Raw genomic sequence first — 16,101 nt, 5'->3', positions numbered from 1 at the left:
GGTCACCCATTCAAGCATTATCCCAGTTAAATCCTGCTTAGTTTCTGAAATATGATGGCATCGGTGTATCATGGAAGTTTTCGTCATAGGCATTTTGCTAAATTGCGAATTATATTAATGTACTGTAATTATAGTTTTTTATATTGCGAATATTTTAAATGCAAAGTGCAGATAAAGTTGTGTACCGTAAGCATTTATTCAGGAACTGTTTTATTGCATTCCACATCATTATACAGTTTTAAACTTTATAATTTAATGGCATATAAAATGCAGTGGTAGTTTTTTCTGAGTTTATTGCAATTAGTTTTTTTTTTATTGAAAAACTAAAATAATATCTAATTTTCTCCGGTAGATGTAGCATACAAAACAGTCCTGGGGCACGGATGGGGAAAAAGTGCAAATATCTCAAAGAAAATACATTTAAATTACAAGTACAAACATGACTAATGTTTATATCACTGCATGAACTAAAGTTTCACATTTCTTCACATTGTCTTAAATCTAAACCATTTCATTTCAGTGTATTTTGTTCTGTAGCTATTTATTTCATTGTTAATATTATGTATTGTTATTTCATTGTTAATATTATGTATTGTTATTTCATTGCTAATATTATATATTGTTATTTCATTGTTAATATTATATATTGTTATTTCATTGTTAATATTATATATTGTTATTTCATTGTTAATATTATCCACTGTGTTTTCATTGTTAATATTATATATTGTTATTTCATTGTTAATATTATATATTGTTATTTCATTGCTGATAAAGATTGGGTAACTCATAAAATAAATAAGTAAAATATTTTAAGAAAACTTCCAAGAGGTCGGGAACACATTTACAGTATATGTATTCTCTCTGCTCCAAAAAACTATTTAGTTCCTAATTAAACGTACTGAATCACCAACCCAGCTGATCGAATAAACTTTCTAAACCCACTCAAATGAATGTCCTTATAAACACATGCTATGGAAAAAAATATTCAAAATTTTTTTTATGCTTTTTATTATTGGAACTTTTCCACAATTTTACATTCCAGTGTGCTATCGATGTCTTGTGCTGTGGCAGTGAATCCATTTGGACATATTGCAGAGCAGTGTGACCCTTGTGTATCCAATCATTTACACAGTCGGGTGCATATCTTCCCATAACACTTCTCTGCGGTGGGTGTTTGCCGCGTGACAATTAGACTGATATTTTCAGAGCTGGAATTGAGCCAAATTAAGTAAAATATTTCGATAAAATTTTACGTGATTGCTTGAGAACCGGTTAAATCCTAGGATGGCTGACACACGGAGTTGATCTTAATGGTACCGGCACAGCACACTGACCTCTGAGAACCACCTGGAAACCTTCAGTGAGAGCACCTATTTACCTCGGATTTCAACCATTTGCCAATCTTTGTTAACATTTAGATTTTTTATTTGAACGGGCTCGCACAAGGCTATAAATAAAGGACTATACGTAGGACATATCTAATACAGTACAGTGGTAAACATGTTAAATGCACGTGCATATCGACTGCAACTGATGGGAAAACAACATAATAAATAGTACCCTATATCAGTAAAGGCAGGGTTGTTGGTCTAGTGAGATTTTTCTTCTTTGGTTCTTTCGGTAAAGTCACGTAGAATGAGAATAAAATAATAAATTGATAAAATAAAATAACACAATAATATTCTCACGACGTTTCGGCCACAACACAAGAACCAAAGAAGATGAATCATTGCAGTCACGAAAGCTTTAAATCGAAATTTAGTGAGATTTTGTAACAAATTGACATAGCCAGATGCAGTTTTTTTGGTTTGGGGCTTCAGGCTGCGAATTTCTTCATGCAATGGCCATGCGCTGCTGCCTGCGGCAATCCTCCTGCAGAGTACTTGTGTGTGTGCGTGTGCGTGTTAATAACGGTCTGACAACATTTGGAGTCAAATTCTGCAACATGCGTATGAGAAGTCGGTTTCAGCTGTGTACAGGCAGCACGGTACGGTATAGGAATAACAGTGTAAGTTGGGCAGATGTTCAATCGCAACAGCAACTGAAAATGCAGGACAGGCAAGGTGAGTGTGCTGTGATGCTTCTGCAGAGTCGTGCTCAGACACCCTGAAGTCAAAGTACCCAGGACTGTGTGTGACATTTGTTCACTCAGCACCCAAAGGCTCACCGGGAAGTACATAGACAAGGGCAACAAAGCAAGCAGCAAACTTCACCAGCGGCAATAATGTACTTTCCTTGGTCGGTATAGCCCTGGGTGACAATTATTTCATCAAGTCACCATTCCTTCTTGAAACCCATTGCAAAGGTATTGTGAGCTGTGCAATAATTTTGTTCCGTGCTCACCGCTGAACCCTGAAACCAGGGTGGTGTTATAAGTTCCAATTAATAAAAAAACAAAATACGTAATACATTAGTGGATTCCATAACCCAAAGGTAAAGGTGAAGCCCTGCAAATGCTCGTTGAACTTATTTTGAACCATACGTAGCCAACGGTGCTAATCGAACGTGTTCATGCCACTGCTGGCAGCATGGCCTCCACTCGAGAGAACACTTCTGGAGGGTATTTTGGTCGACTGTTCCACACTGGCCAGATGTCCTGGAAGAGGTGGGAGTGCCCACACTCCACCCCACCGCACACAACCTGCCGATCAACTAACTGTAAGAGTTATGCAGTGGAAGTGATGTAAGAATGCTATTGAAATGAATTTCATAGACGTCATACTGACAGATTATGGGATTTTATATTCAATTATAGCTTTGAAAAACACATTGCTCATTCAGATGAGGCTATAACTGAGACACCTGTATTATTGTACATTAATTGCCAACGAAATCTTCAATATGACAACACTTTGAATGGTGGTATAATTCATAATACAAAAATATGCATTTCATGCCTTTAATGTTAACGGTGCTAGAGGTCCTTCTTTAGAAACGCTCTGCACAGCTACATAAACAATATCCAGCAGTACTACGATCATCATTCATTAAACTTCCTTTGAACTCTTTACCTGTAAAACGAAATAACTTTTTCTAGGCAGGTTGGCTCAGTGGTAGAGCGAGTGGCTTGCAATTGAAAGGTTGGGAGTTCGAATTCTGGTTGGGGGTTGATGCAGCCCATCTTCATTCCTCGGGGGTCGATAAAATAAGTACTACTTCATGAGAAAGTCAACTCTGGTTGTCCTACGGACAGACTTACCCCGCCATAGGAAAGTGGAATGTACACCACTGGCTCAGGGCTCTAAAGAGGAGATGAGCACAGCCTGAATATCTGAGATGGACGAAAATGATCGTTGTACCTTCTTATTGCAGATAATTCATTTGTTGATAAACTCACAACCTCGCAGCAGGAGTTTAATTATAAAATAAATCAATGGATAGGAAAAGTAATATGAATATGCTCCTTAAATGTTAGATACCCTATTGGGATTTCAATATAGTAGACAATGGCTGTCGTCCTTACTTTTCTGCCAGAAGGCATAACAGATGGAGTGCCATGCATTTACATTTGTGTTTTTCCTCAAAGGTCATGTTTACCTTGGGGCTTTAACCTGTCCATTACGCTTAGAGTCTGCTTTTTGTATAGCATCTTTTTTTCTGCGTGAAATCCAATGTTGTATGTCCAGAAAGCTTTTGGCATTGCTGTAAGCTACTGCAGCTCAGTGTGTGTAATGCTCAACAATAATCTAATATCTTTATAAGATAAAGAAAAACATCATCGTGAAAAAGCCCCATGGACTTGCGTAAGTAAATTAATACACTCTGTATTAAACTCTCTAGAAAAAAAGTGTCCTTCTGATTACAATTCTGCTTTAATGGTAAAGGAACGTTGTTCACTGCTATGCTTTCTTCATGGAAAAATCCCCTTTTTATTTACTTTGTCCCAAACCTTACCTTGCCCTTCAAAAATGTTTCATGATAATTTCAAAAATACAGTGGCCCTTAAGAACAACCATTACTCTATGTGTAATGACATCAGGGATGTCACTGTATGGTGCCGGCCCGGGAGGGCCGTGGCGTGCGATGCACCGTCATCGCGTACACCCCGTAGGCGGGTGTAGTACCAGCGCGGCTTGGTGAGTACTGGGATAGCGTGGGAACCACACATAGCGTGTAGTGCGGGCTCCCACCAGGGGGAGTGGGAGAGTGTCAGCCCAGGGGCAGGGTTGCCCCGGGGCCATGGCACTCTAGTTGACCCTGTAGACACGTGATCCAAAGTGTCCATACAGAGGGCCTCAGGTGGGGGGGGGGGGGGCTAGGGGGTGATCACGTGTCCAGGGAGAGCTCTCAAGAGGGATGGAGAGGGAGCTGGAACGCTCGAGAAGGCGGGTGGGGCCAAGGGCAGAGTGGCCCTGATCCGGGGGGGATATAAGGCGGGTCCCTGAGAGGGACCGGGGTTCTTCGTTCTACAAGCTGGAAGCCCTATGTCTACAAACTGGAAGCTCTACGTCCTATGAGGCATCAACACGTGGTCGGGGACCCGAGTGAGGGCCCGACCTTTCATAGCTGTAACTCCTCCGTATAGAGTAGTTAGCTGGGTGGCCACCACCCTAGGCTGTATGTGGTGAATTGGCAGTTACCCCTTTGTGTTAACGTGTTGATGTTACAATAAATGTGTTGTCTCTAAAGAACAACGTCTGCGACTCAGTTGGACTCGCTATATATGTAATAAAGCCTTGCAACCACGAATGCATTTTAAAAGCTCAATTAAGTGTTATTTTAGAGAGCATTTGAATTAGATAATTTTGCCACACCGGGGATTGATAAGCAATAATATAGCTGATGAGGACATTGCACATGCCACATCCCAATTGAGAATTGCTGAAAACACATAGGCTACACAATCTGCATTAAAGCAACTATATCCTACAAAAGAAAACAAACGCTAAGAAAATATACATTTGCTGTATTGACATTTTCTAACTTAGTCTTCAGTTGAATCTTAATTTAAATATTCCAATTCTAGATGTGCACAACAATATAACCCTGTAATGTATTTTTTGTTTGAATTTAATTTAGTTCCTGAAGAAGCTTCAAGCATATAGATGGAGCGGAACACCGGACATTGTTCGGAAGAACGTGCGGTACCACCTGAAAACACCTCGGAGAAGTATACAGCACAATCACGAAGGCCTACATGGCAGCATTACTGAGCAAAAATGACTTAATGACCATACCCAAAGCAAAATCATATTTTACAACTCCAGTTGCCAATTTATTGATCTTTGGGTGACAGTTCAAGGGAGAAACATGTTTTTTATGAGCATTCCAACGTAAGGGATAGTTTCCGTCGCAGTCTTGCTAGCAGATAACTTAACCCACCTTCTGAGTTTCCAATTGTTAAAAACACAAGCGCGACTATCGTCATGTTTTATACACGTGGCTGACATTGAGTGAAGTAAAGCATCTAAATATTGCCGCTACATGCTGGTGCATGAAAATACACTTTTTTTTTATTACACCAGGACTGTACTACTATACACCAGCGGAAATCTGGGTTAACACTGGATGACCGTAAGAGGAAAACTGACGAAGGCATTCAACTCACTGTTATGAGAGATGTTTACATGTAAATGTAATACGATTAATCATAATATTTTATGTACTTTTTTGTAACTATGTTAGTCATTTTGAGTGTGAAGCCACGTGGACACAATCGTCCTAGGTAGCGTATTTTCTGCATAAAGCTACCGAACATGTTAAATGTTCTAATCCAATAATTACATTCAGAAGACAAATTATGTGGCAACTAAAATACTACTGAAGTCACTTTCATTTTTCAATTAATAGGTCATAGGTTTTTCTCAAATTACTTATTACCAGTAATTACTTATTACAAGTTATTACGCTAAGATGCCAGCTAGCAACCTCAGCAAAGATGAGCGTTATGAATTATATAAATTAAAAAAGAGGGATGACATTGTAGTCCTCTCAGCTGACAAGGGCAATGCTACTGTCATCATGGATAAAATAGAATATAACAACAAAATTAAAGAATGCTCGACGATGGTAGCTATACAAAAATAAAAAGAGATCCCACCAACAGCCTCGTCACACAAACCAACAAAATAATTTCTGATTCAACCGCATGAATTGATCAATCTAGACAGTTTTCGTTTAAACCTTCTGCTGCCAGGCCACCAAGGTTATACGGCTTACCAAAAATACATAAAGTAGCTACACCCCTTTGTCCCATCGTCTCTACTATCAACTCCCCCACCTACAAACTGGCTCGTTTTTTGTCTGAAATCCTGCGTCTTTTCACTGGAAAAACCACCTCTGCGGTACAAAATTCTACTCACCTGGTATCGACAATCAAGGTTATTTCCCTGTCCCCAGACGACCTGCTTGTCAGTTTTGCTGTATTTTCCTTATTCACCAAAGTTCCTGTACCTGACACCATCGCAATCATTGAAGACTTGGTTCATCAAGGACTAAACACTGAGGTACCCCCCCTGGTGAGACACTGCTTAACCAATACATACTTCACTTGGAATGGAACTTTCTACAAACAAACTGAGGGCACCCCAATGGGCTCCCCCCTATCTCCGGTTATAGCTAACATTTTCATGGAGAAATTTGAGACTGATGCCATCCAGACTGCCACTCTGCACCCAACCTTATGGAAGAGGTACGTGGATGACACTTTTGTCATCTGGCCACATGGCCGGCCTGCTCTAGCCCAATTCTTCGACCACATCAATTCCATACACCCAGCCATCAGATTTACCATGGAAGTCGAAAAAGATGGCAAGCTACCTTTTTTGGATGTCCTAATAAAAAAGAGACCTGATGGTTCAATGAGCCACTCTGTCTACAGGAAAGTTACCCATACGGATGCTTATCTGAAACCGGATTCCCACCACCATCCATCACAGAAGAATTCTCTCATCAAGACTCTGTACCATAGAGCCCAATGCATATCCGACTAGGAACACATAGGCAGTGAACTCAAGCACGTACACCAAGCTCTTAAGGCTAATGGTTACTCCGACTATACAATCTGCAAAGCTATCACTCAAACCATGAAGAAGGACCCTCTTGAGGAGCCTTTCAAAACCATCACTTCACCCTACATTGCGGGGATCACAAAAAAGATCTCCAAAATCTTGAATAAACACAAGATCCAGGTCCGTTTCAACACATTACATAAAATCCGTGATCTGGTTCCATCTGTAAAAGATGTGATTCCGGACATACAGTACCCTGGTGTCTACAAATAAAATTGCCTCTGTGGTAGTAGTTACATTGGAGAAACCAAACGCCATGTCTCGGACCGCATTCGTGAACACAAAGCAGACCTTAAACACGGTAGGACCAACACCTCGGCCGTGGCAGATCATTGTTATAATCTAGTAGGCTCACATGACATTGACTTCTGCAAGACAGAGGTTCTTTGTAAGCCATCTGGCTACCATGAGAGATTCGTTCATGAGGCTATCCACATATACAAGCACAGAGACAATTTCAACCGAGAAGATGGATTCTGGCTTAGTAATCATTGGAAGGATTTGATAAACTATTTGAGGTCTTAATTGATTGTTCATGCTTACGGTGGCTTTCAGACAGCATACATTATTTTTTCGTCTCCCCCCTCCTCTTTTCAGAACATAGATGGACTCGTCCTTCTAAATAAACTTCCAAATCGCTGCCCGTGGTGCTAACGTTTTTTAATAAATAAATACAAACACCGTGCTTAAATAAATAAATGCGGAACGCCACTTCTTTAAAATGTTTCTTGCCGTTGGTTTTCACACCTGATGATGACCGTTTGTGTTATGGTCGAAATGTTGTGAGAATTTTTATTGTTTTATATATTTTATTATTTTATTGTTTCCCTTCAACGTGACTTTACCGAAAGAGCTTATAATATGAATTACTGCAGTCACGAAAGCTTTAAATCAAAATTTAACCGCCTCTACGGGGAGGGTTTCCACATAACTTTAAGATCCTTCAACAAACTCCGGGATAAGAAGGCTCAGCTGATCGAGTCTCTCACCTTTCTGAAGAGATGCCGCGACTCTGGGGTAATACCAATCGCATTTACACTGACCTCTGCTGCTGTAACTTCTTCTAATGCGAAACGAATTCTTTTCAAAACTAGCTTAGCTCTTATCTCAGAGAAAATCAGACTTATATGCACCGAACTAGATCAGTTAGACAAGACACTCTACAAATCACACTTATCATTGACGGCAACAATGTCCACATCGGATTGGGAACATGTAGATAATATGACTGCCTCTTCAGCTGCTACTATGTCGACCAAATGTAAGGACAACCTGATTTCCAAATTTAACCTCCTCTTCAACAAAAGACTGGACCCACACACCAAAAAGCTAGACGTTAACAAAGTCGTAATTAATCGCAGTAACAGTTCTATTTCCGATGGTCTGAAATCCGTTTTAGCTAAAGGTGTAAACTTTGCAGTCACACCTAAACACATACCAGTTAATGATATCATTGCACAAGTAGACGTTGCTCTCAGGGGCCTGGGTCACATCGCTGCAGACGTAGCAAGATCTGAAATCGCTGCAACCCTCAAACGCTAAGATGCCAGCTGGCAACCTCAGCAAAGATGAGCGTTTTGAATTATATAAATTAAAAAAGAGGGAAGACATTGTAGCCCTCTCAGCTGACAAGGGCAATGCTACTGTCATCATGGATAAAATAGAATATAACAACAAAATTAAATAATTTCTCGACGATGGTAGCTATACAAAAATGAAAGAGATCCCACCAACAGCCTCGTCACACAAACCCACAAAATAATTTCTGATTCAACAGCATTAATTGATCAGACCAAACAGTTCTCGTTGAAACTCTCTGCTGCCAGACCACCAAGATTATATGGCCTTCCAAAGATACGCAAAGAAGATACACCCCTTCGTCCCATTGTCTCCACTATCAACTCCCCCACCTACAAACTGGCGCGTTTTCTGACTGACATACTGCGACCTTTCACTGGAAAAACCACCTCTGCGGTACTAAATTCTACTCACCTGGTATCGACAATCAAGGGCATTTCCCTGTCCCCAGACGACCTGCTTGTCAGTTTTGATGTGGTGTCCTTATTCACCAAAGTTCCGGTACCTGACACCATCGCAATCATTGGAGACCTTGTTCATCAAGGATTGCATACGGAGGTACCCCCCCTTGTGAGACATTGCTTAACCAACACATACTTCACCTGGAATGGAACTTTCTACAAACAGACTGATGGCACCCCAATGGGCTCCCCCCTATCTCCAGTTGTAGCCAACGTGTTCATGGAAAAATTTGAAACTGATGCCATCCAGACTGCCACTCTACGCCCGACCTTATGGAAGAGGTACGTAGATGACACCTTTGTTATCTGGCCACATGGCTTACCTGCTCTAGACCAATTCCTCGACCACATCAATTCCATACACCCAGCCATCAGATTTACCATGGAGGTCGAAAAAGGCAAGCTACCCTTTTTGGATGTCTTAATTAAAAGGAGACCTGATGGTTCAATGAGTTATTTGGTCTACAGGATCCAGATCCGATTCAACACAGTACATAAAATCCGTGATCTGGTTCCATCTGTAAAAGATACTGTTACAGACATACAGTACCCGGGCGTTTACAAACTAAAGTGCCTCTGTGGTAGCAGCTACATTGGAGAAACCAAACGACATATCTCGGACTGCATCCGCGAACATAAAGCAGACTTGAAACACGGTAGGACTAACTCCTCTGCCGTGGCAGATCACTGTTATAATTCAGTGGGCTCACATGACATTGACTTCTCCAAGACGGAGGTTCTTTGCAAGCCAACCAGCTACCATGAGAGATTCGTTCATGAGGCATTCCACATATACAAGCACAGAAACAATTTCAACCGAGGAGATGGATTCTGGCTTAGTAACCATTGGAAAGATGTTTTAAACCATTTCGGTTCTTAATTGATTGTATTTCACGGTGACTTTCAGACCACAGCCCATTCGCTGAAACTGCCTCTTAATACTTCTCACACCACGGTCAATGGTATGGTTTATAACATGTAGTATAATAATTAATAGTATAACATTGTAATATTTAACAGAACTCATAAGGCAATATATAGAATCGTAATTGCATAGTGAATATACAGCAGTGTGGTATATAGTTGGGTTCATATAATAAGACAGTGTAATATCACAAGTCAAATAATTTATAATCTAAAGTATAGGGTAGTGTAAAGTAACGCATTGTATAAATTCCAAGGTGGAATTTGTCTATGATATGATGTTATACCATGTAGTTTAGATTTGAAGATATAATATTGTACTGCATAGTAGTCCAGTTTATAGCATAGTCATGAAGCTGCTCAGGACACAACATCGTACCTTGCTATACCTGCTCACTTTCTTTAGTATTATTTTTTCTTCCTCTCTGCCTTTGTTCTCAGCCCCCCCCCCTCTCCGAAGTTTGATCGGGCCCTTGTTCTGACTCCGCCCACACTGTTTGATAGGCACGTTCCTTTTCATTCCTCTCTGCCTGTGTTTCCAGCCCCCCCTCCCTCCCCCTTTCTGGAGGTAATGCTTGTAACGTACAGACTCATGTTTTAACTCAGCCCACACAGCTTAATAAACGCTGTCCATACATGACGGCGTCCATTCGAGCTCTGTCTTCCGTACAGACCTGTCTCTTCACCTGAAGAAGGCTACTTGTGTTGTGGCCGTAACGTCGTGAGAATTTTATTGTCTTATTTTTGTTTTATTGTTTTATTCTCATTCTACGTGACTTTACCGAAAGAACCAAGAAGATACATTTACTTTCTTTCATTTGTCAAACTTGCAACATTTAGTTGATATACAAAGCGACCTCTTGCGGTCTTTACATAACGTCTTGACATGTAACCTACTCTGAACATTTGTCCCCAAGTTAAAATCGGATTCGCCCTAAATGCATGGAAATAATTTGACACAGCACCCATAACCACTGAAAATAAGAATGCTTGATTAAAGCACTGATGTGTGTTTATTGTTGTAACTGTTGACGATGAAAAAAAAAAGCAATCCTAGCACAAAGCAACATATGGATGCACATGCAATCAGGGAATCATTTCGCACCTCCGATTAGCACGGTTGGCTACGTACGGTGTGAAAGACGTTTACCATACATACTAAATTTAATTTCACATTTGTAACGTATTTGTTGCGCAAGGTGAAAAAAATATTCACAGATGTGCACACGTATGTATTAGAATGTGAATCAATCATTGCATTGTCCAGTTCATATCATGTACTCGGCAATGACACACAATGTTTGCTTTGTGATTGTATATTATGGATATTTTTTGGTCTATAATACCGTATCTTTCTCCACATTTTCAATAAGCTAAGCACTGAGAGATCAGCACATATAAATCATTAAAATATAATTGTTTACCCAAGCTCATATTTAGTGTATCGTGATTTTAATGAAGACGTGACTGTAAGTGCTGTTGCTGAACAACTGAGAGATCAAAAAAATGTCAATTATCAAATTAATCTCCTGAACAACACCATATGGTGGGACCAGTATTATTTGCAAAGTAACCATTGTTAAGAGGCATGGCAGTCAAAGAATGTAACACATCAGTTGGGAGATGGAGCAATGAAATCAGCTCGTGTGCAGGTCATAGTTGGATTATTACATCGTAGGATCGTGAAAGGTGGTGGGTTGGGGAGGCCTTCATTCATTGACCATGGCTGATGATGATTATGATGATATATAAAGGTGTCGGAGTTGTATTTTTAAGTATTTTCCATAAAAAAAAAATACTGCATATCAACATCGTCATCATCATCATCAAGTAACATAGTATTGTATTTCTAAATCATTATGGTGATGTAAAAATAACACTTCTGCTGCACAGGAAAACTTTGTGAATTGCTCAATGCAATCTATGAACAAAAATGCATCATCTTGGAAAAACGCTTTGAACCTGGTAGAATATAATTAGAGACCAAAAGCATCCCACAATGAAAAATGCATTCTTATAAAATGGGATTAGCAATTATTTTTTAGCAAAGAAATTTTATTTCACTCAAGAGTTTAGTTATCCGGTGACAGGTACAGTGAGGGAAAAAAGTATTTGATCCTCTGCTGATTTTGTACGTTTGCCCACTGACAAAGAAATGATCAGTCTATAATTTTAATGGTAGGTTTATTTGAACAGTGAGAGACAGAATAACAACAACAAAAATCCAGAAAAACGCATGTCAAAAATGTTATAAATTGATTTGCACTTTAATGAGGGAAATAAGTATTTGACCCCTCTGCAAAACATGACTTAGTACTTGGTGGCAAAACCCTTGTTGGCAATCACAGAGGTCAGACGTTTCTTGTAGTTGGCCACCAGGTTTGCACACATCTCAGGAGGGTTTTTGTCCCACTCCTCTTTGCAGATCTTCTCCAAGTCATTAAGGTTTCGAGGCTGACGTTTGGCAACTCGAACCTTCAGCTCCCTCCACAGATTTTCTATGGGATTAAGGTCTGGAGAATGCTAGGCCACTCCAGAACCTTAATGTGCTTCTTCTTGAGCCACCCCTTTGTTGCCTTGGACGTGTGTTTTGGGTCATTGTCATGCTGGAATACCCATCCACGACCCATTTTCAATGTCCTGGCTGAGGGAAGGAGGTTCTCACCCAATATTTTACGGTACATGGCCCCGTCCATCGTTCCTTTGATGCGGTGAAGTTGTCTTGTCCCCTTAGCAGAAAAACACCCCCAAAGCATAATGTTTCCACCTCCATGTTTGACTGTGGGGATGTTGTTCTTGGGGTCATAGGCAGCATTCCTCCTCCTCCAAACACGGCGAGTTGAGTTGATGCCAAAGAGCTCCATTTTGGTCTCATCTGACCACAACACTTTCACCCAGTTGTCCTCTAAATCATTCAGATGTTCATTGGCAAACTTCAGACGGGCATGTATATGTGCTTTCTTGAGCAGGGAGACCTTGCGGGCGCTGCAGGATTTCAGTCCTTCACGGCGTAGTGTGTTACCAATCGTTTTCTTGGTGACTATGGTCCCAGCTGCCTTGAGATCATTGACAAGATCGCACCAACTGTTGTCACCATCTCACCAAGCTGCTTGGCATGGTCTTGTAGTCCATTCCAGTTTTGTGTAGGTCTACAATCTTGTCCCTGACATCCTTGGAGAGCTCTTTGGTCTTGGCCATGGTGGAGAGTTTGGAATCTGATTGATTGATTGCTTCTGTGGACAGGTGTCTTTTATACAGGTAACAAGCTGAGATTAGGAGCACTCCCTTTAAGAGTGTGCTCCTAATCTCAGCTCGTTACCTGTATAAAAGACACCTGGGAGCCAGAAATCTTTCTGATTGAGAGGGGGTCAAATACTTATTTCCTTCATTAAAATGCAAATCAATTTATAACATTTTTGACATGCGTTTTTCTGGATTTTTGTGTTGTTATTCTGTCTCTCACCATTAAAATTATAGACTGATAATTTCTTTGTCAGTGGGAAAACGTACAAAATCAGCAGGGCATCAAATACGTTTTTCTCTCACTGTATGTTCCATAACAGAATGGATACTTCTTTGTTCAACTGAACTGCAATCGCAGAATGTGCAGTTCGTCGTTCTTCCCCGCACCTCCAATTAGCATGGTTGGTTATGTACGGTGTGAAAGAAGTTCAACATACAAAGTTACATTATGCATGCTGTTACAGTGGTACAAAAATAGGAATATTAAGGATTTCAAACTACAGTACTGCAACAAAGGTTGTTTGAAATATAATCATCAGCAGCAGCAGCAGCCATGGCCTATCTACTGCTGGATGAAGACTTCTCTAAGTCATCACCATCCCTCGCACTCCCGCGATGCCACTGTCCATCTTGCTCCTGTATGCGAGCTCATCTTATTGTCATGTCTCCGTAGTGGTCATCCTCTCAAGACATGTTTTTCCCTGCTTTTGCTGCCATTCTGCCACCAGCCTCATCCATCAGACATTGTCCCTTTTAGCCATGATCTATCCTGCCCAAGTCAACTTGCTTTTCTTCATAGCCAATTAACATTTGGTCTCTGATCTATGCATTTCACGTTCGTCTGTCGAACGCTCGATACTTCTTCATGTACTTATATTTTGTTCAATTCTCTTTCACATTATCCGTGTTCATATTTCTTGGGTCTTTCGGTAAAGTCACGTAGAGGAGTTCAAAGAAAATAACAAAAAAACTACGACGTTTCAATCGCAACACAAGCGTTCGTCTTTTTGTAATTCTTTTGTTATTTTCTTTGAACCCATCGACGTGACTTTACCAAAAGACCCAAGAATATGAATTCCTGCAGTCACGAAAGCTTTAGGTCAAGAATTATCCGTGTTTCTGATCCATTAGACCACAGCAAGAAATACGAACCGACTGAAAACTTTGGAAATACATTCCATTCAAAAGCAAACAAACGAGAGCATAAACATGTAGATACCAGGAAAAATGAAAGGTTTAATCTCTCCGTGAGCTTTGAGAAGTAGTAACAATTGGTTAAAAAGCAGCAGGCACCCTAAAAAGCATGCATTATTATAGAAAATAGACTCCTCCACCGCAGAAGCATCTGCAAACGTGCGCAGTAGCCTTTTAGCGCAGCACGTAATGGCAAAATGTTCATTATTATACTGTACACGTAAAAGCGGAGCGAGTGAGTCTGCAGAATACTAACACTTCTCTTTCAGATTCCTCCAACAGGCTATTGTCGTTCCGATTCAAAGCGAGGTTCGGTAAATATGGGGGTAAATCCCTTCTTTTTCTCCACTGCCACTGGTATTGATGACATAAGTCATGTCATTCACAAAAAAAACCCACCTAATTTCATGACGTCAATGGTCTGTGCAGTCCCGTTCTGTCACTATTGACGTCTCTTGCTCTGGTAAACCGTAGGGTCATTTGTATTCACGTGAGAACTGTGATTGCTCATCCAATTTGGTGGCCAGAGGGTATGGATTTTTTCATCACTATGTTAAAGCAACAACAACAAACACTCCATGATTATTGAAACTATTTTGCTAAATTACAATGCTATCACAGGCCACTCTGTATATCAGAGCAAACATATCATAAGTGCAATGCAGCACTGCACTTGTATTAAAAAGGGGATTCTATCTGCGTAAACGCTTTCACAAAAACCACACGGTTTGAAATGGTGATTTGTATTCATCAACTACATAACAGTCAACATTCAACTGATTCAATACAGTTTCAATAAAGGAAAATTGCGTAGCCATACAATAATGTGCTCATGCCACAGCTAGTGGATAAGTCTCTACGAGAGAAAGCTCGAGAGGGACCCTCCAGAGGGTGTTTGGCCTACTCTTTCAAGGTGGCTAAACATCTTGAGCACAGGACTGGCTTTTAGAGCCTATGTTATAGGAATGTTTTATAGGGATGCTAAGCGTGGTGTCATGGTTGGCACACTGTGCTTGCAATCCAAGTGGCCAGTTTAATTCGTTCGATCTCCCAGCAGTTGAAACAACCGGGAAAGTTTCTTAAATCCCCTCCACTCGCCTCTTGTTCACCCAGCAGTAGAAATGGGTTCATCACAGGTGATCGGCAAGCTGCATGCTATTATTGGGTGAAATGTGGGTAATGCCACCTCTACCAAGATGTCTGGTCAGTGGGGAAGAGTAGGCCAAATACTTTCTAGAAGGGGCTCACTAGAGCTCTCACTCATGAGGGCACGTCTGCAAGCAGGGGCAACAGTAAGACATTGTAGGGTTGCACCTTTACCTTTACGCTTTTATGCAAATGCTGACGCCTCAAATTACGAATCAAGGCTGAGCAGATGACCAGCCATGAAATGCCACAAAATGTTCAATAACAAACAATGTTAGTTTTTACTAAATTATGACATTTACCTAAATGACTTGGTAGAATATTGCATTATAGTAAAGCTCCGATTATCACGGTTGACTACGTATGGTGCGAAAGAAGTTCAACATACATACATAAACACATTGAAGATTCTGCTATATTTTGTGACATAGATATGGCATCAGTAAAATTAGATTTATTGAAAAATGAATTTCCACATGAATGAAATACACAGCATGCATTTTTTGGTTCATGAATAAAAAGGCTGTGCAGCCACTCCAGTC

At 40.4% G+C, this 16,101-nt stretch overlaps 1 protein-coding gene across 2 annotated transcripts in view; it reads right to left on the bottom strand.

The window, feature by feature from the left end:
- PLCB1 (phospholipase C beta 1) overlaps window positions 1-16,101 on the bottom strand; it is a 196,206-nt gene that overhangs the window by 154,175 nt on the left and 25,930 nt on the right. The gene's annotated exons all lie outside the window — the stretch shown is intronic.

This window comes from Petromyzon marinus, chromosome 6 (assembly GCF_048934315.1).
Source record: "Petromyzon marinus isolate PM22_M1 ecotype Great Lakes invasive population chromosome 6, UKy_Petmar_22M1.pri1.0, whole genome shotgun sequence".
NCBI classification, from domain to species: Eukaryota; Metazoa; Chordata; class Hyperoartia; order Petromyzontiformes; family Petromyzontidae; genus Petromyzon; species Petromyzon marinus.
The sequence above is the reverse complement of the archived record's forward strand: the minus strand, read 5'-3'. Positions and strand labels throughout refer to the sequence as shown.